The sequence below is a fragment of the Astyanax mexicanus genome, chromosome 16 (genome assembly GCF_023375975.1).
Source record: "Astyanax mexicanus isolate ESR-SI-001 chromosome 16, AstMex3_surface, whole genome shotgun sequence".
Classification (NCBI taxonomy): domain Eukaryota; kingdom Metazoa; phylum Chordata; class Actinopteri; order Characiformes; family Acestrorhamphidae; genus Astyanax; species Astyanax mexicanus.
In genome coordinates, this window is record NC_064423.1 from 41,589,894 (window position 1) to 41,612,190 (window position 22,297).

Sequence of the window (22,297 nt, forward strand, 5' to 3'; positions counted from 1 at the left end):
CACCTGTAATATGTTAGCAACTGCCTAGCAACCAGTTAGCAACAGCTTAGCAACCACCTGGAAAACATTAGCAACTGCCTAGCAACAGCTTAGCAACCACTTCAGAAATGATAGCAACTGCCTAGCATCAAATTGGCAATCAAAAGATTAACCAGAAGTTTTACGATTTCAGCATTTAAACAAACGTTTTTAGATTTCAGCGTTTAACTAAACGTTTTTAGATTTCAGCGTTTAACCAAACGTTTTTAGATTTCAGCGTTTAACCAAGCGTTTTTAGATTTCAGCGTTTAACCAAACGTTTTTAGATTTCAGCGTTTAACCAAACATTTTTAGATTTCGGCGTTTTTGGCATTTAGCGTTTAGCCAAAAGTTAACAGCATATCCACGACTCTTCACACTCTTCAGACAGAAACAGCTTAGCAACCATTTTAACTTTTTAATGTTATTAGCGTTCTTTTCCAAGCCAACTTAAAGTTCGTTCACGAACTTTGCCTTTTCTAGTTATTATTATTATTATTATTATTCTCGCAACAAAATTTAAAACACTACTCCTCCTACAGCTTTTGACGTAGAATCACGAAATTTTGCAGTATCGTAGAACCTATACCCGATTAGGTTGCTTGTGCTTTTTGAAGCGATACATCGTACGGTTTTCGTAAAAACTTCGTAAACGTACGCATTTTTTTCCCATAGGAATGAATGGGGCGAAATTTTAAACGTCCGTAACCGCCACAATTTTTGACATACAAATACAAAAATCAGACGGTCTATAGACCTTACCGCGTTCTTTCCGAAAATGTAAACGTTTTGACGATACGTCGTACGGTTTTCGTACAATTGTCGTACGAAGTTTTCCCATAGAAATGAATGGGGGGCCCAGAGTTCTATCTCACACACGAGCAGCTCTGCGCACGGAACCCCTTCTCTCCCCTGCTCCTCCAGTACTGTGAGTGTATGGAGGAGTTGCTGTATGGAGCACCTATCAGTCAAAAGTTTGGACACCCCGGCACCCCAGCCAGGGTTTAGCAACCACCTATTAACTGCTTAGCAACCACCTGGAAAACGTTAGCAACTGCCTAGCAACCACTTAGCAACCACTTTAGAAATTATAGCAACTGCCTAGCAACCAGTTAGCAACACCTTAGCAACCACCTGGAAAACGTTAGAAACAGCCTAGCAACCACTTAGCAACACCTTAGCAACCACCTGGAAAACGTTAGCAACTGCCTAGCAACCACTTAGCAACCACTTTAGAAATTATAGCAACTGTCTAGCAACCAGTTAGCAACACCTTAGCAACCACCTGGAAAACGTTAGAAACAGCCTAGCAACAGCTTAGCAACCACTTTAGAAACGATAGCAACTGCCTAGCAACCACTTAGCAACACCTTAGCAACCACTAGGAAAACGTTAGCAACTGCCTAGCAACCACTTAGCAACCACTTTAGAAATTATAGCAACTGCCTAGCAACCAGTTAGCAACACCTTAGCAACCACCTGGAAACCGTTAGCAACTGCCTAGCAACCACTTAGCAACACCTTAGCAACCACCTGGAAAACGTTAGCAACTGCCTAGCAACCACTTAGCAACCACTTTAGAAATGATAGCAACTGCCTAGCAACCAGTTAGCAACACCTTAGCAACCACCAGGAAAACGTTAGAAACAGCCTAGCAACAGCTTAGCAACCACTTTAGAAACGATAGCAACTGCCTAGCAACCACTTAGCAACACCTTAGCAACCACTAGGAAAACGTAAGCAACTGCCTAGCAACCACTTAGCAACCACTTTAGAAATTATAGCAACTGCCTAGCAACCAGTTAGCAACACCTTAGCAACCACCTGGAAAACGTTAGCAACTGCCTAGCAACCACTTAGCAACACCTTAGCAACCACCTGGAAAACGTTAGCAACTGCCTAGCAACCACTTAGCAACCACTTTAGAAATTATAGCAACTGCCTAGCAACCAGTTAGCAACACCTTAGCAACCACCAGGAAAACGTTAGAAACAGCCTAGCAACAGCTTAGCAACCACTTTAGAAACGATAGCAACTGCCTAGCAACCACTTAGCAACACCTTAGCAACCACTAGGAAAACGTTAGCAACTGCCTAGCAACCACTTAGCAACCACTTTAGAAATTATAGCAACTGCCTAGCAACCAGTTAGCAACACCTTAGCAACCACCTGGAAAACGTTAGCAACTGCCTAGCAACCACTTAGCAACACCTTAGCAACCACCTGGAAAACGTTAGCAACGGCCTAGCAACCACTTAGCAACCACTTTAGAAATTATAGCAACTGCCTAGCAACCAGTTAGCAACACCTTAGCAACCACCAGGAAAACGTTAGAAACAGCCTAGCAACAGCTTAGCAACCACATTAGAAACGATAGCAACTGCCTAGCAACCACTTAGCAACACCTTAGCAACCACTAGGAAAACGTAAGCAACTGTTTAGCAACCGCCTTGCAACCACTTAGCAACCATGTGTAATACATTAGCAAATAACTAACAACCGCTTAGCAACAGCTTAGCAACCACCTGTAAGACGTTAGCAACTGCCTAGCAACCACTTTCAAGATTTTAGCATTTATCCAAATGTTTTTAGATTTCAGGGTTTAACCAAACATTTTTAGTTTTCAGCGTTTAACCAAACATTTTTAGATTTCAACGTTTAACCAAACGTTTTTAGATTTCCGTGTTTTTGGCATTTAGCGTTTAGCAACCATTTTAACTTTTTAACGTTATTAGCGTTCTTTTCCAAGCCAACTTAAAGTTCGTTCACGAACTTTACCTTTTCTAGTTATTATTATTATTATTATTATTATTCCGCGCTCAAATTTCTATACGCATCTCCTCCTAGGGCTTTTGACGTAGAATCACGAAATTTTGCAGTATCGTAGGACCTATACCCGATTAGGTTGCTTGTGCTTTTTTAAGCGATACATCGTACGGTTTTCGTAAAAACTTCGTAAACGTACGCTTTTTTTTCCCATAGGAAATGAATGGGGGACAACTTTGAACGTTTGTGTAGGTAACAATTTTTGACATACAAAGACAAAAATCGGACGGTCTATAGAACTTACCGCGTTCTTTCCGAAAATTTTAACGTTTCGACGATACGTCGTACGGTTTTCGTACAAATGTCGTACGAAGTTTTCCCATAGAAATGAATGGGGGGCCCAGAGTTCCATCTCACACACGAGCAGCTCTGCGCACGGAACCCCTTCTCTCCCCTGCTCCTCCAGTACTGCGAGTGTATGGAGGAGCTGCTGTATGGAGCAGCTATCAGTCAAAAGTTTGGACACCCCGGCACCCCAGCCAGGGCTTAGCAACCACCTAATAACTGCTTAGCAACCACCTTAGCAACCACCTGGAAAACGTTAGCAACTGCCTAGCAACCACTTAGCAACACCTTAGCAACCACCTGGAAAACGTTAGCAACTGCCTAGCAACCACTTAGCAACTGCCTAGCAACCACTTGGAAAACGTTAGCAACTGCCTAGCAACCACCTGGAATACGTTAGCAACTGCCTAGCAACCACTTAGCAACCACCTGGAAAACGTTAGCAACTGCCTAGCAACCACTGAGCAACCACCTGGAAAACGTTAGCAACTGCCTAGCAACCACTTAGCAACTGCCTAGCAACCACCTGGAATACGTTAGCAACTGCCTAGCAACCACTTAGCAACCACCTGGAAAACGTTAGCAACTGCCTAGCAACAACTTAGCAACTGCCTAGCAACCACCTGGAAAATGTTAGCAACTGCCTAGCAACCACTTAGCAACCACCTGGAAAACGTTAGCAACTGCCTAGCAACCACTTAGCAACTGCCTAGCAACCACTTGGAAAACGTTAGCAACTGCCTAGCACCCACTTAGCAACTGCCTAGCAACCACTTGGAAAACGTTAGCAACTGCCTAGCAACCACTTAGCAACTGCCTAGCAACCACCTGGAAATCGTTAGCAACTGCCTAGCAACCACTTAGCAACCACCTGGAAAACGTTAGCAACTGCCTAGCAACCACTTAGCAACTGCCTAGCAACCACTTGGAAAACGTTAGCAACTGCCTAGCAACCACTTAGCAACTGCCTAGCAACCACCTGGAATACGTTAGAAACTGCCTAGCAACCACTTAGCAACCACCTGGAAAACGTTAGCAACTGCCTAGCAACCACTTAGCAACTGCCTAGCAACCACTTGGAAAACGTTAGCAACTGCCTGGCAACCACTTAGCAACTGCCTAGCAACCACCTGGAATACGTTAGCAACTGCCTAGCAACCACTTAGCAACCACTTAGAAACACCTTAGCAACCACCCCAGATACCATAGCAACACCTTAGCATCCACCTAGCAACACCCTAGCAACCACCCCAGATACCATAGCAACACCTTAGCATCCACCTAGCAACACCCTAGCAACCACCTAGCGACACCTTAGCAACCACCCCGGATACCATAGCAACACCCTAGCAACCACGTAGCAACATCTTAGCAACCACCCCAGATACCATAGCAACACCTTAGCAACAACCTAGCAACACCCTAGCAACCACCTAGCAACACCTTAGCAACTACCTGGTATATGTTAGCAATTGCCTAGCAACCAGTTAGCAATAGCTTAGCAACCACCTGGAAAACATTAGCAACTGCCTAGCAACAGCTTAGCAACCTTTTCAGAAATGATAGCAACTGCCTAGCAACACATTAGCAATCAAAAGTTTAACCAAAAGTTTTACGATTTCAGCATTTAAACAAGCGTTTTTAGATTTCAGCGTGTAACCAAACGTTTTTAGATTTCAGCGTTTAATCAAACGTTTTTAGATTTCAGCGTTTAACCAAATGTTTTTAGATTTCAGCGTTTAACCAAACGTTTTTAGATTTCAGCGTTTAATCAAACGTTTTTAGATTTCAGCGTTTAACCGAATGTTTTTAGATTTCAGCATTTTTAGCATTTAGCGTTTAGCCAAAAGTTAACAGCATGTCAATGACTCTTCACACTCTTCAGACGGAAAAAGCTTAGCAACCATTTTAACTTTTTAACGTTATTAGCGTTCTTTTCCAAGCCAACTTAAAGTTCGTTCACGAACTTTACCTTTTCTAGTTATTATTATTATTCCGCGCTCAAATTTCTATACGCATCTCCTCCTAGGGCTTTTGACGTAGAATCACGAAATTTTGCAGTATCGTAGGACCTATACCCGATTAGGTTGCTTGTGCTTTTTTAAGCGATACATCGTACGGTTTTCGTAAAAACTTCGTAAACGTACGCTTTTTTTTCCCATAGGAAATGAATGGGGGACAACTTTGAACGTTTGTGTAGGTAACAATTTTTGACATACAAAGACAAAAATCGGACGGTCTATAGAACTTACCGCGTTCTTTCCGAAAATTTTAACGTTTCGACGATACGTCGTACGGTTTTCGTACAAATGTCGTACGAAGTTTTCCCATAGAAATGAATGGGGGGCCCAGAGTTCCATCTCACACACGAGCAGCTCTGCGCACGGAACCCCTTCTCTCCCCTGCTCCTCCAGTACTGTGAGTGTATGGAGGAGCTGCTGTATGGAGCAGCTATCAGTCAAAAGTTTGGACACCCCGGCACCCCAGCCAGGGCTTAGCAACCACCTAATAACTGCTTAGCAACCACCTTAGCAACCACCTGGAAAACGTTAGCAACTGCCTAGCAACCACTTAGCAACACCTTAGCAACCACCTGGAAAACGTTAGCAACTGCCTAGCAACCACTTAGCAACTGCCTAGCAACCACTTGGAAAACGTTAGCAACTGCCTAGCAACCACCTGGAATACGTTAGCAACTGCCTAGCAACCACTTAGCAACCACCTGGAAAACGTTAGCAACTGCCTAGCAACCACTGAGCAACCACCTGGAAAACGTTAGCAACTGCCTAGCAACCACTTAGCAACTGCCTAGCAACCACCTGGAATACGTTAGCAACTGCCTAGCAACCACTTAGCAACCACCTGGAAAACGTTAGCAACTGCCTAGCAACAACTTAGCAACTGCCTAGCAACCACCTGGAAAATGTTAGCAACTGCCTAGCAACCACTTAGCAACCACCTGGAAAACGTTAGCAACTGCCTAGCAACCACTTAGCAACTGCCTTGCAACCACTTGGAAAACGTTAGCAACTGCCTAGCAACCACTTAGCAACTGCCTAGCAACCACCTGGAAAACGTTAGCAACTGCCTAGCAACCACTTAGCAACCACCTGGAAAACGTTAGCAACTGCCTAGCAACCACTTAGCAACTGCCTAGCAACCACTTGGAAAACGTTAGCAACTGCCTAGCAACCACTTAGCAACTGCCTAGCAACCACCTGGAATAGGTTAGCAACTGCCTAGCAACCACTTAGCAACCACCTGGAAAACGTTAGCAACTGCCTAGCAACCACTGAGCAACCACCTGGAAAACGTTAGCAACTGCCTAGCAACCACTTAGCAACTGCCTAACAACCACCTGGAAAACGTTAGCAACTGCCTAGCAACCACTTAGCAACCACCTGGAAAACGTTAGCAACTGCCTAGCAACCACTTAGCAACTGCCTAGCAACCACTTGGAAAACGTTAGCAACTGCCTAGCAACCACTTAGCAACTGCCTAGCAACCACCTGGAAAACGTTAGCAACTGCCAAGCAACCACTTAGCAACCACCTGGAAAACGTTAGCAACTGCCTAGCAACCACTTAGCAGCTGCCTAGCAACCACCTGGAATATGTTAGCAACTACCTAGCAACCACTTAGCAACCACTAGGAAAACGTTAGCAACTGCCTAGCAACCACTTAGCAACCACTTTAGAAATGATAGCAACTGCCTAGCAACCAGTTAGCAACCACTTAGCAACCACCTGGAAAACGTTAGCAACTGCCTAGCAACCACTTAGCAACTGCCTAGCAACCACTTGGAAAACGTTAGCAACTGCCTAGCAACCACTTAGCAACTGCCTAGCAACCACTTAGCAACTGCCTAGCAACCACCTGGAAAACGTTAGCAACTGCCTAGCAACCACTTAGCAACCACCTGGAAAACGTTAGCAACTGCCTAGCAACCACTTAGCAGCTGCCTAGCAACCACCTGGAATATGTTAGCAACTACCTAGCAACCACTTAGCAACCACCTGGAAAATGTTAGCAACTGCCTAGCAACCACTTAGCAACTGCCTAGCAACCACTTGGAAAACGTTAGCAACTGCCTAGCAACCACTTAGCAACTGCCTAGCAACACCTTAGCAACCACCCTGGATACCATAGCAACACCTTAGCAACCACCCTGGATACCATAGCAACACCTTAGCAACCACCTAGCAACTCCTTAGCAACCACCCTGGATACCATAGCAACACCTTAGCAACCACCTAGCAACACCTCAGCAACCACCCCAGATACTATAGCAACACCTTAGCAACCACCTGGAAAGTTTTTAGATTTCAGCATGTAACCAAAAGTTTTAGATTTCAGCACTTAACCAAAATTTTTTAGATTTCAACATTTAACCAAAAGTTTTTAGATTTCAGCATTTAACCAAAAGTTTCGAGATTTCAACATGAAAACAAACGTTTTAAGATTTCAGCGTTTAACCAAAAGTTTTTAGATTTCAGCTGTTAAACAAACGATTTAAGATTTCAGTGTTTAACCAAAAGTTTTTGGATTTCAGCATCTTACAAAACATTTCTAGATGTAAGCAATTAACCAAAGGTTTTTAGATTTCAGCGTTTAACCAAATGTTTTTAGATTTAAGCGTTTAACCAAACGTTTTTAGATTACAGCGTTTTTGGTATTTAGCTTTTAGCCAAAAGTTAACAGCATAGCAACGACTCTTCACACTCTTCAGACAGAAACAGCTTTTTAAGTTTCTGTCAACCATTTTAACTTTTTAACGTTATTAGCGCTCTTTTCCAAGCCAACTTAAAGTTCGTTCACGAACTTTGCCTTTTCTAGTTTATTTATGTATTTATTGTTCATTAACGTCATTGTGATATCCCAGTGATTCCTCTGTCACTGAGGACCCACATTCCTGCACATTTTATTGTTTTTGTAACACATTACTTGCTCCAGGACCAGTGTATATTATGGAGGGTTTTTTTTCAATAAGATTCATAAGCCAGAAGCAGAAATTGTTATAATTCAAATCGTTTTGAATCAAAAATCGATTTTGAATCGAATCGTGGCCCCCAAAATCGGAATCGAATCGAATCGTGAGATAGTAATCGATTCCCACCCCTAATGTATTTTATTGAGATTTTAATTGGTAAACCAACACAAAACAGCAGATAATTGTGAAGTGGAACGAAAATACTACAAAGATTTAAAAAATTTAATCAAATAAAAATCTGAAAAAAAGTGTGATGTGCAAGAGTATTCACCCTACCTCAAAACTACGGCAGCCCCCAGGGGACAAAAAGCATTGGCAACTCCCCCTTCAGTTTTACCCACAACATAATAAAGTCTGATCCAGTAATAATATTAAATAAAATAAAACTACTGTTTCTAAAAAAAGCTGATATTTTGGCCGAGTTCAGCAAACATTTCTCCATATATTGTACGATTTATCATTAATGTAGTTATTATTATGACAGGCAGGCCTAAATCTAATATAAATAAAATTAAATAGAATAAATATAGCATTTTGAAACAAAGTGAACCTACAGATTCACATTTATAGACTCGATATGTTGAATTATTGAGGGTGTTTCCATTATTTTATGATAGATTGATAATGTAATTATTGTGACAGGCCTGTTTAAAACAATACATATTGTTGAAATATACTGAATAGTATGTGTAGTTTGTTTTGTCTTTCAGTTGTTGATGACATAAAACACTGACAGAACCACTATAGACTTCTTCAGTATACAGGATATAATACTGAATCATAACGCAAGTTAAAAATGGCGACGGTCCGGACCCCTGATCTAGAGACTGTAGAGATTTTTGCTCCATTTTTCTTTATAAAACAGCTCAAGCTTAGTCAGGTTGGATGGAGAGCGTCAGTGAACAGCAGTTTTCATGTCTCTCCACACAAGATCAATAGGATTTAGGACTGGATCAATCATTGTAACACAAATATTCTCTGATCTAAACCATTAAATCTTTCCACTGCAGCTCTGTAGTGCTGTATGTTTACGGTCATCGTCTTGCTGGAAGGCCCCAAGTCTCTTTTTACAGCCTCCAACTCCAGCTTTTCTTCTTCCAGGATTGTCCTGTATTTATTTATCTCCATCCATCTTCCATCCATCAACTCTGACCAGCTTCCTAAATCTGTCCCTGCTGAAGAAAGAAAAGCATCCCCACAGCATGATGCTGCCACCACCATGTTTCACAGTGTTCAACTTTCGTCTTATCTGACCACAGAATCTTCTTCCACATGTTTGATGTACAAACAGCACTTTTTAGGTCTTTCTTTTAACAGTGGCTTTTATCTTGCTACTATTTTATAAAGGTCAGATTTGTGGAGTTATAGCAGGACTTATAGTTGTCCTGTAGACAGATTCTCCTGATCCACCTGATCTGTGGATCTCTGCAGCTCCTCCAGAGTGATCATGGGTCTCTTGGCTGCATCTCTAATCCAGTGCTCTCTTTGCTTGATGGTCATGTCTTGGTAGGTTTTTAAAAACAGGTGTAGAAAACATTTTCCTTCATTTGTGGATGATGGATTGATGGATGGAACAGAGCTACTTAAGATGATCAAAGCTTGGGATGTGTTTTTATAACCTAACCCTGCTTTAAACTTCTTCTCCACATTAACTTTATCTCTGATCTGTCTGCTGAGTTCCTTTATTGGTCTTCATGATGCTGTTTGCTCACTAGTGTTCACTAACAAACCACTGAGGCCTTCACAGAACAGCTGTATTTATACTGATACTAAATTACACACAGCTGGATTAACTCCAATAACTCATTTTATTTAGGGAGTTCAGAGTAAAAGGGGCTGAATACTTTTGCACATCACACTTTTCGGATTTTATAAACACTTTTATTTTATAAAAAAACAATGCATCATTTTAATTTAACTTCACAATTATGTGAAGTGCTACTTAATCACTTAAAATCTTAATAGAATACATTTAAGTTTGTGTTTTAATGTTACAAATTGTGAAAAAGTTTAAGGGGTATGATTACTTTTGCAAGCCACTGTAGTTTATATATTTTATTTATATAAACGTCTGTTCTAATCTAACCTTACCACCCCTCACATCACCCCCAATCTGCACTCCTAATCACTCTTCATCACTCCCCCACATCACCCCTCCAACCTGCACTCCTAATCACTCTTCATCACTCCCCCACATCACCCCAGACCTGCACTCCTAATCACTCTTCATCACTCCCCCCACATCACCCCAACCTGCACTCATAAACACTCTTTTAATCTCTCCTCACATCACCCCCAATCTGCACTCACTCTTTATCACTCCTTACATCACCCCAACATGCACTCATAAACACTCTTAAGTACTACCCACTTCCCCCCAATCTGCACTCCTAAACACTCTTTATCACCCACCACATCACCCCCAATCTGCACTCATAAACACTCTTTATCACTCCCCACATCACCCCCAATCTGCACTCATAAACACTCTTTATCACTCCCCACATCACCCCCAATCTGCACTCATAAACACTCTTTATCACTCCCCACATCACCCCCAATCTGCACTCATAAACACTCTTTATCACTCTCCACATCACCCCCAATCTGCACTCATAAACACTCTTTATCACTCCCCACATCACCCCCAATCTGCACTCATAAACACTCTTAAGTACTACCCACTTCCCCCCAATCTGCACTCCTAAACACTCTTTATCACCCGCCACATCACCCCCAATCTGCACTCATAAACACTCTTTATCACTCCCCACATCATCCCCAACCTGCACTCATAAACACTCTTTATCACTCCCCACATCATCCCCAACCTGCACTCATAAACACTCTTTATCACTCCCCACATCACCCCAACCTGCACTCCTAAACACTATTTATCACTCCCCACATCACCCCAATCTGCACTCATAAACACTCTTTATCACTCTCCACATCACCCCAATCTGCACTCATAAACACTCTTTATCACTCCCCACATCATCCCCAACCTACACTCCTAAACACTCTTTATTATTCCCCTCACATCACCCCAAACTTGCACTTCTAAACACTCTTTATCACTCCTCACATCACCCCAACCTGCACTCATAAACACTCTTTATCACTCTCCACATCACCCCAATCTGCACTCATAAACACTCTTTATCACTCCCCACATCATCCCCAACCTACACTCCTAAACACTCTTTATTATTCCCCTCACATCACCCCAAACTTGCACTTCTAAACACTCTTTATCACTCCTCACATCACCCCAACCTGCACTCCTAAACACTATTTATCACTCCCCACATCACCCCAATCTGCACTCATAAACACTCTTTATCACTCTCCACATCACCCCAATCTGCACTCATAAACACTCTTTATCACTCCCCACATCACCCCCAACCTGCACTCCTAAACACTCTTTATCACTCCCCACATCACCCCAACCTGCACTCATAAACACTCTTTATCACTCCCCACATCACCCCCAACCTGCACTCCTAAACATTCTTTATCACTCTCCACATCACCCCAATCTGCACTCATAAACACTCTTTATCACTCCCCACATCACCCCCAACCTGCACTCATAAACACTCTTTATCACTCCCCACATCACCCCAACCTGCACTCATAAACACTCTTTATCACTCCCCACATCACCCCCAACCTGCACTCCTAAACATTCTTTATCATCCCTCCCATCACCCCAACCTGCACTCCTAAACACTCTTTATTACTCCCCTCACATCACCCCAACATGCACTCATAAACACTCTTAAGTACTACCCACATCCCCCCCAGCCTGCACTCCTAAACACTCTTTTACTCACTCCCCACATCAGCCCCAACCTGCGCTCCTAAACACGATCTATTCCCCCACATCACCCCCAGCCTGCACTCCTAAACACTCTTTTACTCACTCCCCACATCAGCCCCAACCTGCACTCCAAATCACTCTTTATTCCCCCACATCATCCCAAATCTGCACTCCTAAACACTCTTTATCAATGCTGAAATCACACCCAACATGCACTCCTAAACACTCTTTATCACTCCCCTCACATGACCCCAACCTGCACTGCTAAACACTCTTTTAATCACTTTCCACATCACCCCCAAACTGCACTCCTAAACACTCTTTATCCCCCCACATCACCCCTCAAAACTCTTTATCACTCCTCATATAACACCCAACCTGCACTCGTAAACACTCTTTATCCCCCCACATCACCCCTCAAAACTCTTTATCACTCCTCATATAACACCCAACCTGCACTCCTAAACACTCTTCATCACTCCCCACATCACCACAACCTGCACTTCTGAACACTCTTTATCACTCCTTACAGCACCCTCAACTTGCACTACTAATCAATTTTATCACCCTCATTTATGCACTCCTGAACAATCTTCATCACCTGCCAATAGGACTCCATGACTCTCTATTCCCCCACATCACCCCCAACCTGCATTCCTAAACATTCTGCATCACTCCCTACATCACCCCCAAATCTGCACTCATAAACACTTTTTATCACTCCCTACATCACCACAATCTGAACTTCTAATCACTCTATCACCCACCAACAGCACTCCTAAACATTCTTTATCACTGCCCACATCACCCCCACCTGCACTCCTAAACACTCTCTATTTCCTCACATCACCCCCCACCTGCACTCCTAAACACTCTTATCACCCCTACTAAACACTCTTTATCACTCCCCACATCACCCCCAACCTGTACTCCTAAACACTCTCTATTTCCTCACATCACTCCCCACCTGCACTCCTAAACACTCTTATCACCGCTACTAAACACTCTTTATCACTCCCTTTACATCACCCCCAACCTGCACGCCTAAACACTGTTTATCACTCCCCTCACATCACCCCCAACCTTCACTCCTAATCACTCTTTATTCCCCCACATCACCCCTAACTTGCACTACTAAACACTCTTTATCACTCCCCACATCACCCCCAACCTGTACTCCTAAACACTCTCTATTTCCTCACATCACTCCCCACCTGCACTCCTAAACACTCTTATCACCGCTACTAAACACTCTTTATCACTCCCTTTACATCACCCCCAACCTGCACGCCTAAACACTGTTTATCACTCCCCTCACATCACCCCCAACCTTCACTCCTAATCACTCTTTATTCCCCCACATCACCCCTAACTTGCACTACTAAACACTCTTTATCACTCCTCACAGCACCCTCAACTTGCACTACTAATCAATTTTTATCACCCTCATTTATGCACTCCTGAACAATCTTTATCACCTGCCAACAGGACTCCAAAACACTCTCTATTCCCCCACATCACCCCCAACCTGCATTTCTAAACATTCTGCATCACTCCCTACATCACCCCCAAATCTGCACTCCTAAACACCCTTTATCACTCCCTACATCACCACAATCTGAACTTCTAATCACTCTATCGCCCACCAACAGCAGTCCTAAACACTCTTTATCACTCCCCACATCACCCCCAACCTGCACTCCTAAACACTCTTTATCAGTCCTCACATCACCCTCAACCCGCACTCCTAAACACTCTTTATCACTCCTCACATCACCCTCAACCCCCACTCCTAAACACTCTTATCACCCCTACTAAACAATCTTTATCACTGCCCACATCACCCAAATCTGCACTTTTAAAAACACCCTTTATCCCACATCACCCCCAACCTGCACTCCTAAATACTCTTTATCACTCCCCATATCACCCCCAACCTGCACTCCTAAACACTCTCTATTCCCTCACATCACCCCCCACCTGCGCTCCTAAACACTCTTTATCACTCCCTTTACATCACCCCCCACCTGCACTCCTAATCACTCTTTTTCACTCCCCTCCTCCCAGAAATCACTCTCTGAGTGTAAATTCGCCATATCTATCCCCGGACTGCGCAGTCTCCGGATCCAGCCCCGCTTCTCCCCTCTCTCTAAATCACCGCGCTTTAATCTTAATTCGGATTATTTAAAAACAAACAAATAAAGCGAATTCATACATCACAGCGCTCCGACCCGCCACACCGATCCGGATCAGCTCTCCTCGGCCGCGGGACTCCGGGCAGCGGTCCTGCGGAATCTGACGCAGCCGGATAAACCTGCCGCCGCCGCTGTGATGCGGGTTAACGCGCTCCTGGTGTTCCGCCGAGTTCTGCTACCCACCGATATCAGCTGCTCCGCGGCTCTGCGCATGCGCGGACCCAAAATTGTATCATCTCCTGCCTGCACACTCTCCAGTCTGATTACATATGGAGGACGAAATATGACAGAAGTATACATACATGCACATATAAATAAATAAATAAATAAGGATACCACTTATGATAAGTTTTAAGTGATCACAAGCCATCAAACCAGGCTGAACTGCTTGAATTTTTGCACCAGGAGTGTAAAGCATAAAGTTATCCAAAAGCAGTGTGTAAGATTGGTGGAGGAGAACATGATGCCAAGATGCATTAAAAAAAATCTGTGATTATAAACTAGGATTATTCCACTAAATATTGATTTCTGAACTCTTAAAACTTTATGAAAATAATATTGATTTCTTTGCATTATTTGAGGTCTGAAAGCTCTGCTATTTGTTATTGTTATTTCAGTCATTTCTTATTTTCTGCACATAAATGCTGCAGATAACAATATTTTTATTTGGAATTTGGGAGAAATGTTGTCTGTAGTTTATAGAATAAAACAACAATGTTCATTTTACTCAAACATAAACCTATAAATAGCAAAATCAGAGAAACTGATTCAGAAACTGAAGTGCTCTCTTAATTTGCCATATATATATATATATTAATTTAAATTAAGATAAAAAACAATACATAAAAAATATATGGTCTTTTTAGCCATAGAAGCTTAAAGCACAAGTCACGCAGTATTTATGGACAGTTTCCCTCCGCCCAAAAATATAGAACACAGATATAATGCTATACAGCTTGTTTTGTGATGTGGGACAACTTTTCTGCTCATAAATGTATATAACATTAGTTGTTAGAGTATATATTTTTTAAAATTTAGTACTTGTTTCTAATTACAAACAAACAGTAGTTCCAGTCACAGAGCATTAATAATTTAACTGCAGTACAAGTTTAGGCGGGAATGAGGAGAATCTGGAGAAACTGAGGAGAAAAATGGGAAAATTCATCCAAATTATTGTTAAAACAGCAGCATTTCTTCAGGTAAGTTGTGATTTTAAAGTGTATTTACTAAACATAGCAAATTAGTTAAAGAAACAGCACATATGTAGATATCTGCACATTTTATACACTGAGAAATAAATGAAAAATACATGTCTGAGGTAACACTGAGCTAAAGTTAGTGCTATCTAGCTAACTAGCTAACGATCATTTGCTGTTTAAACACTTATTTACAGCAGTACTGTGTTTAATTTACTGTTTAAACACTTATTTACAGCAGTACTGTGTGTAATTTACTATTTAAACACTTATTTACAGCAATACTGTGTGTAATTTACTATTTAAACACTTATTTACAGCAGTACTGTGTCTAATTTAGTGTTTAAACACTTATTTACAGCAGTACTGTGTTTAATTTACTGTTTAAACACTTATTTACAGCAGTACTGTGTTTAATTTACTGTTTAAACACTTATTTACAGCAATACTGTGTGTAATTTACTATTTAAACACTTATTTACAGCAGTACTGTGTGTAATTTACTATTTAAACACTTATTTACAGCAGTACTGTGTGTAATTTACTGTTTAAACTCGTAATATTTCGAGAATAAAGATGTACAGTATGTTATTTAGAGAATTAAGGCACAATATTTCGAGTATGTATCTAAACCATATCAAGACTAAATATATTGTGCAGCATGATCTGCATGTGAAAGTTATGATCTCTACAATGTGAAATTGTGTTTATTGAGATCTCAATACCTTTTTACCAATACAGGGCCAACATTGTATTAACTGAATAAACACAATTGATATTTAAAATATTATAATATTAAAAAGGCAGCCAGAGAAAAAAGGACCTCCTTTTTTCAAAATATTCCGAAATTAATATCGTAATATTAGGACTTTATTCTTAAAATATTACAACTATCATTTTAAAATATGTATAATAGATTATAGTCCTAATATTACAATATTAAAATACGTTATATTATTAAAATTCACAGTGGTAAAATTGAGAATCAAGACAGTGGCAGAATTGGGAAAGGACACTGATCCAAAACCAAATTCGATCCAGAAACACTGCAGATTTGGGACAGAGCCCTAATCCAAAACTTCTGAAGATTTGGGACAGAACCCTGATCCTAAACTTCTGCAGATTTGGAACAGAGGCCCGCTCCAGAAGCACTGCAGATTTGGGACAGAGCCCTAATACTAAACTGCTGCAGATTTGGGACAGAACCCTGATCCTAAACTTCTGCAGATTTGGAACAGAGGCCCGCTCCAGAAGCACTGCAGATTTGGGACAGAGCCCTAATACTAAACTGCTGCAGATTTGGGACAGAGCCCTAATACTAAACTGCTGCAGATTTGGGACAAAGCCCTGATTCTAAACTGCTGTAGATTTGGGACTGAGCCCTGATTCAGAACTGCTGAAGATTTGGGACAGGACCCTAATCCTAAACCGCTGCAGAGTCCTGATTCAAAACTAATGCAGTGCAGGTTTGGGACGAAACCCTGATCCAAAACCACTGCAGATTTGGGACAGAGCCCTGACCCAGACCTGCTGCAGTTTCAGGACTGGACCCTGAAACTTCTTACCTGCTGTAGATTTGGGACAGGACCCTGATCCTAAACCGCTACAGATTTGGGACAGAGCCCTGATCTTAAAGTACTGCAGATTTGGGACAGAGCCCTGATTCGTAATTGCTGTAGATTTGGGACAGAACCATAATCCTAAAATGCTGCAGATGTGGGACAGAGTTTTAATCCAGACTTTAATCCAGACTGTTTCTATAATTCTTCCAGGTGTTGTGGGCTATAATTATATACAATTGTATCTCTTACAAACTACATAATCAAATACTTGTTTAGTATTAGTAAATACCCAGCTAAATTTGGTTAGTAGAAAGTTTTCTGAACATTATAGTTAACATTCTTAGAATCTTCAATCTGTCAAGTAATCTTAAATTTTTTATTTAACGTTTTTAAGCATTCTGGTAGCGTTGCTGCAACGTCACTTGTGTCAGTGTTTAAATTTTACATTTTGGAAATGTTACTTTAAGTACTTAACATTTCTATAATGTTAGTATTTATCTAGCTCACAACGTTACATAAGAAACGCTCTAATATTGTGCAAACTAATATCATGTCGTACATGTTTTTTTTAATGTTCCTTGAACATTATTTCTGGCTATCCTTCCTGGAATCTTTTCAAAATGTTGCTTAGCATTATTTTAATGTTCTTTGTTACCCGGGCAGTATGCAATTGGGACACAGCCAAAGTATTTTTACAGCTTTACCTGTAATGTACATCACCTGGCCTTTCATAGCAATGATCGTAAATGTGCTGTACAATATAAACCTGATTAAGCTTTATAAAGGTCAGAGGTGGAAAGTAACTAATTACATTTACTCACATTATTGTAATTGAGTAGATTTTAAGAGTAATTTGTAATTTTTAAAGTAGTTTTTAAAATAGGTAATTTTCCTTTTACTCGAGTACATTTTGACACAAGTAATTTACTTTGCTACATTGGAAAACTCTCCGTTACTGAGTAAAAAATTAAATGCTGGTACAAAACGATTTGTATGAATTAAAAAAAAAAAGAGATTTGTTCTCCATGGCAGCGCAGCTGAACTTTTTCCAGCAGTGTTTATTATTACGGTTAGCGAGAGAGACGCTGTGTGAATCAGCTGTGTAGTCTGGGGTCTGTGCTCGCGGCTCGGGGGAACCGGTGTTCTGTCGAGTTATGCTACCCATCGATATGTGCTTCTTTACGGCACTGTGCGTGCACGACCAACATTCTTTTTTGTATGATTTCAATCCTTAAGTTTTTATTGGGAACCTAAAACAATCTGCTTGAATGTTAAAAAGAAACATGTAAATATCAGTTGAAGCAAAGAAAAAGTTAAAAAATAATAATGAACTGTAAAACTATAAAATTACAGTTTGTAGTCGCCTATATGACCATAACTTTTTAACAGTAAAAAAAAAAAAAAGAATCATAGAAACCTATACCACTTGTTCTTGAAAATGTTTTATAAGGTGGTCTGAACAAATACTGCCTGAAAGGTCCAAATTATTTAATTTATTAATTATTTAATTTATGATTTGTACTTTTTTTACATCAAATAAAAAAGTAACTATTTAACTTTTACTCAAAGTACATTTGAAATTAAGTACTTTATTACTTTTACTCGAGTAGATTTTTAGATGGGTACTTTTACTTTTGCTCGAGTAGAATTTTAGCAGAGTAAAGGTACTTTTACTCAATTACAATTTTTCAGTATTTTTTCAACCTCTGATAAAAAGGTAGAAGATAAACTACAGATAAATGAGATTAAATCAGTATAAATGCCGTGTCCTACTTTACTCTGTGAGGTGGCACAGAGTCTTTAGCGAGCGACTGAAGTCCGGGCGAGCCGTTTGTTAAGCAGTCAGCGGGACGAGCGCCATTTCCTGTAGAGCCGTCCACATGGGCCTCCGTCCCACTATTTGATACTGATATTTTATGTTTTAAGAAGGTTTTTATTCCGCCGCACGTTTTAACAGAGTCGCACCATCTGTGCTTAATCTGAAGCTCTTTGAAAAGTCGACAGGCTGAATTCTGCCTTTAACCCCTTTATTCTCTCGCAGGTCTCTCTGATTTGGCCCGAGTTCCTCCTCCTGGTCCAACGGCAGCTTCCATCAGATCCATCAGTACCTTTCTGTTGGGAAGGTAAGATTTTAAAAGAATAGTTTGGCACAAAAATACGCATACAGTATCCAACAAAAAAAAGTAGTAGAGTAGACATCTCATATTTCTGCAGATAATGTATTATATCTCTTACTGAGACCACACTATAGAAATTAATCTAAAAGCTATAATTTAGAGTTGTCAGTTTACAGCAGAGGTGGAAAAAGTACTGAAAAATTGCAATTAAGTAAAAGTACTTTGCTAAAATTCTACTTAAGTAAAAGTAAAAGTACCCATCTAAAATTCTACTCGAGTAAAAGTAAAAAAGTACTCAATGTAAAATGTACTTTGCGTAAAAGTTATATAGTTACTTTTAATTATTTGAGGTAAAAAAAGTAAAAACAAATCATAAATTAAATTGTTTTTAATGAACTATTATTCCACATAATAATTTGGACCTTTCAGGCAGTATTTGTTCAGTCCAGCCCATAAAACAAGTGGTACAGGTTTCTATGATCCATTTTTTTCTTTACTACACTTTACTATTAAACATTTATGGTCATATATGTGACTTTAAACTGTAATTTTATAGTTTTACAGTTCATTATTATTTTTTAATTTGCCATTGCTATTATTTAACTGCTATTTACATGTTTTTTTTTAACATTTAAGCAGATTGTTTAATTTTAATTTTGTATTGCATGAGGACGTTATTGCCTCATTAGTCCACATACGAGCATCCGTGCCAATTTTTAAAAATTCAGACAATTGTTTTTTCCCCAAGCACTTAATTATTAACTCAGTAATCAGGAGTTTTCCAATGTAGCGGAGTAAATTACTTGTGTCAAAATGTACTTGAGTAAAAGTAAAATTACCTATTTTAAAAACTACTTTAAAAATGACAGATTATTCATAAAATCTACTCAATTACAGTAACTTGAGTAAATTTAATTAATTACTTTCCACCTCTGGTTTACAGCTTGTATAGCAGTAAATATATATATATATATATAACCCATCCTCACACTCTTCTATAGAGGGTCCATTGAGAGCATCTTGAGCAGCTGCATCACTGCCTGGTTTGGGACCTGCACCGTCTCTGACCGCAAGGCCCTCCAGCGTATTGTGAGGACAGCTGAGAGGATCATCGGCGTCTCTCTCCCCTCCATCACGGACATTTACACCACCCGCAGCATCCGCAAAGCAACCAGCATTGTGAATGACCCCACTCATCCCTCACACAAACTGTTCTCCCTCCTGCCTTCGGGAAGAAGGTACCGCAGCATCCGGTCCAGCACGACCAGATTCTGCAACAGCTTCTACCCCCAAGCCATCAGACTCCTCAACTGCAGAGACTGAACTGATGGTTTTTCTGTACATGCACACACACTCTTACCCCACTTACCCCAGAAAATGGAAAGCACTAAAAACCCTACTACCTCACTGGACTCTATTGCACACTGTGTAATAGAGGTAATTACTACCCCACTGGTCTTTTTTGCACACTGCATAATTTGCACACTGTCTTGTTATTTATTATTCTTTGTCTGTATTGTGTTGTATTGTCTGTCTGCACTTTTGTACTGTTGCACTATTGTTCTGTCTACACTGTGTTTATGTGCACCATGGTCCCTGGAGGAACGTTGTTTCGTTTCACTGTGTACTCTGTATATAGCTGAAATGACAATAAAAACCACTTTGACTTTGATATAATAGTCCTCTGAAAATCTAAAACTCAACACACAGCTATTAAAAGTCTAAATAGCTATAATTCTGTCCATATTTTGAGGTAGCCTCCTTTTTTGTATGGAATTCACTAGGGGTGCAGGAAAAAATCGATTGGAGCTCGAGTCGCGTTTCTAACATTGAATTGATTCTCATTTTGCAAAAATAGTTTTTTTTTGCGGGTGCAGCTACTTTAGTTCACCATTGCTTCACAGGTTGCTTCTGGCATTCTCTTTTAACATCCCAGAGCTGGTTATCTTCTTCTTGAGGATGCCCCACAGGTGCTCAACTGTGTTTAATTCTGGAGACCTCACAGAGAACAGTTATTCTGCTAAATTTGGTGTTTTAAGTACAGTACTGTCATACTGGCCATTGGATATTCAGCATTATTAGGCTATTAAAAGATTGCGAACACTGTGAACCCGAGATGCAGCATGGTGGTCAAGGTCATACAGCAGTTTTACACTGCCCAAAGACCAAATAAGTTGAGTCCATGTGTTCAGTGTAATATCCAGAGGCTGGCTTTAAAAAAAATAGGCACGAGTGCTGCCAGCATTGCTGCAGAGGTTGAAGAAGTGTGAGGTCACCCTGCAGTTCTCAGACCGTATGCCCTGCACAAATATATATCTATATCAATCTGTCTGCATGGCACTAAAAGAAAGCCTCTTCTGAAGCTGATGCACAAGACAGCCTGCAAACAGTTTGCTAAAGACGATCAGTCCAAGTACATGGATTATTGGATTATGGATTATAGATGAGGAGTACCAAGACATGTACTATCACATTCTGAAGCAGAGCATGATCCCCTACCTTCGGAAACTGCCGTACGTCAGTTTGCCCAACGTAATATGACCCCAAACACACCTCTGAGAGGACATCTACCTTGTGTTGCAGCTGTTTTGAGATTAGAGACAACAGATCCTTAACCCGTCCCTGACAAGCCAATAATGTAGATTTCCAATAATGCAGTGGAGTGAAAAGTAAGATGCTTGAATTTTTAATGCAGTCAAATCAAAGTAAAGTCACCAAAAACAGAAATACTTTAGTAAATATGCACATATTTCTACAGCTCGGGGAAAAAAAAAGAGAACACTTCAGATATCTCTGATTTTGCTATTTATAGGTTTATGTTTGAGTAAAATGAACATTGTTGTTTTATTATATAAACTACAGACAACATTTCTCCCAAATTACAAATAAAAAGAGTTCAGAAATCAATATTTGGTGGAATAACCCTGGTTGGTTTTTAATCACAGTTTTATTTTCATGCATCTTGGCATCATGTTCTCTCCTCCACCAGTCTTACACACTGCTTTTGGATAACTTTATGCTGCTTTACTCCTGGTGTAAAAATTCAAGCAGTTCAGTTTGGTGGTTTGATGGTTTGTGATCATCCATCTTCCTCTTGATTATATTCCAGAGGTTTATAATCAATATAATCAGTATAATCAGTGCGTTGATGAACAATTAAGTAATCTTATTTGATGGCTTGATGTATTTACACAAATACTAAAAGTGTATATTAAATCATATTTATTACAATTAGATAAACAGAATTAAAATAAGTGTATATAAAGGACGACACAGTGG

General features: G+C 40.5%; 1 long non-coding RNA gene across 1 annotated transcript in view; it reads right to left on the bottom strand.

The window, feature by feature from the left end:
• The window catches only part of LOC125782184 (uncharacterized), a 61,337-nt gene extending 47,024 nt beyond the window's left edge, over window positions 1-14,313 (bottom strand). Inside the window, exon 1 of the long non-coding RNA XR_007424770.1 lies at window positions 14,164-14,313. This is a non-coding gene — a long non-coding RNA (uncharacterized LOC125782184). The remainder of the gene's footprint in view (window positions 1-14,163) is intronic.
• Between the last annotated feature and the right edge of the window lie 7,984 nt (window positions 14,314-22,297).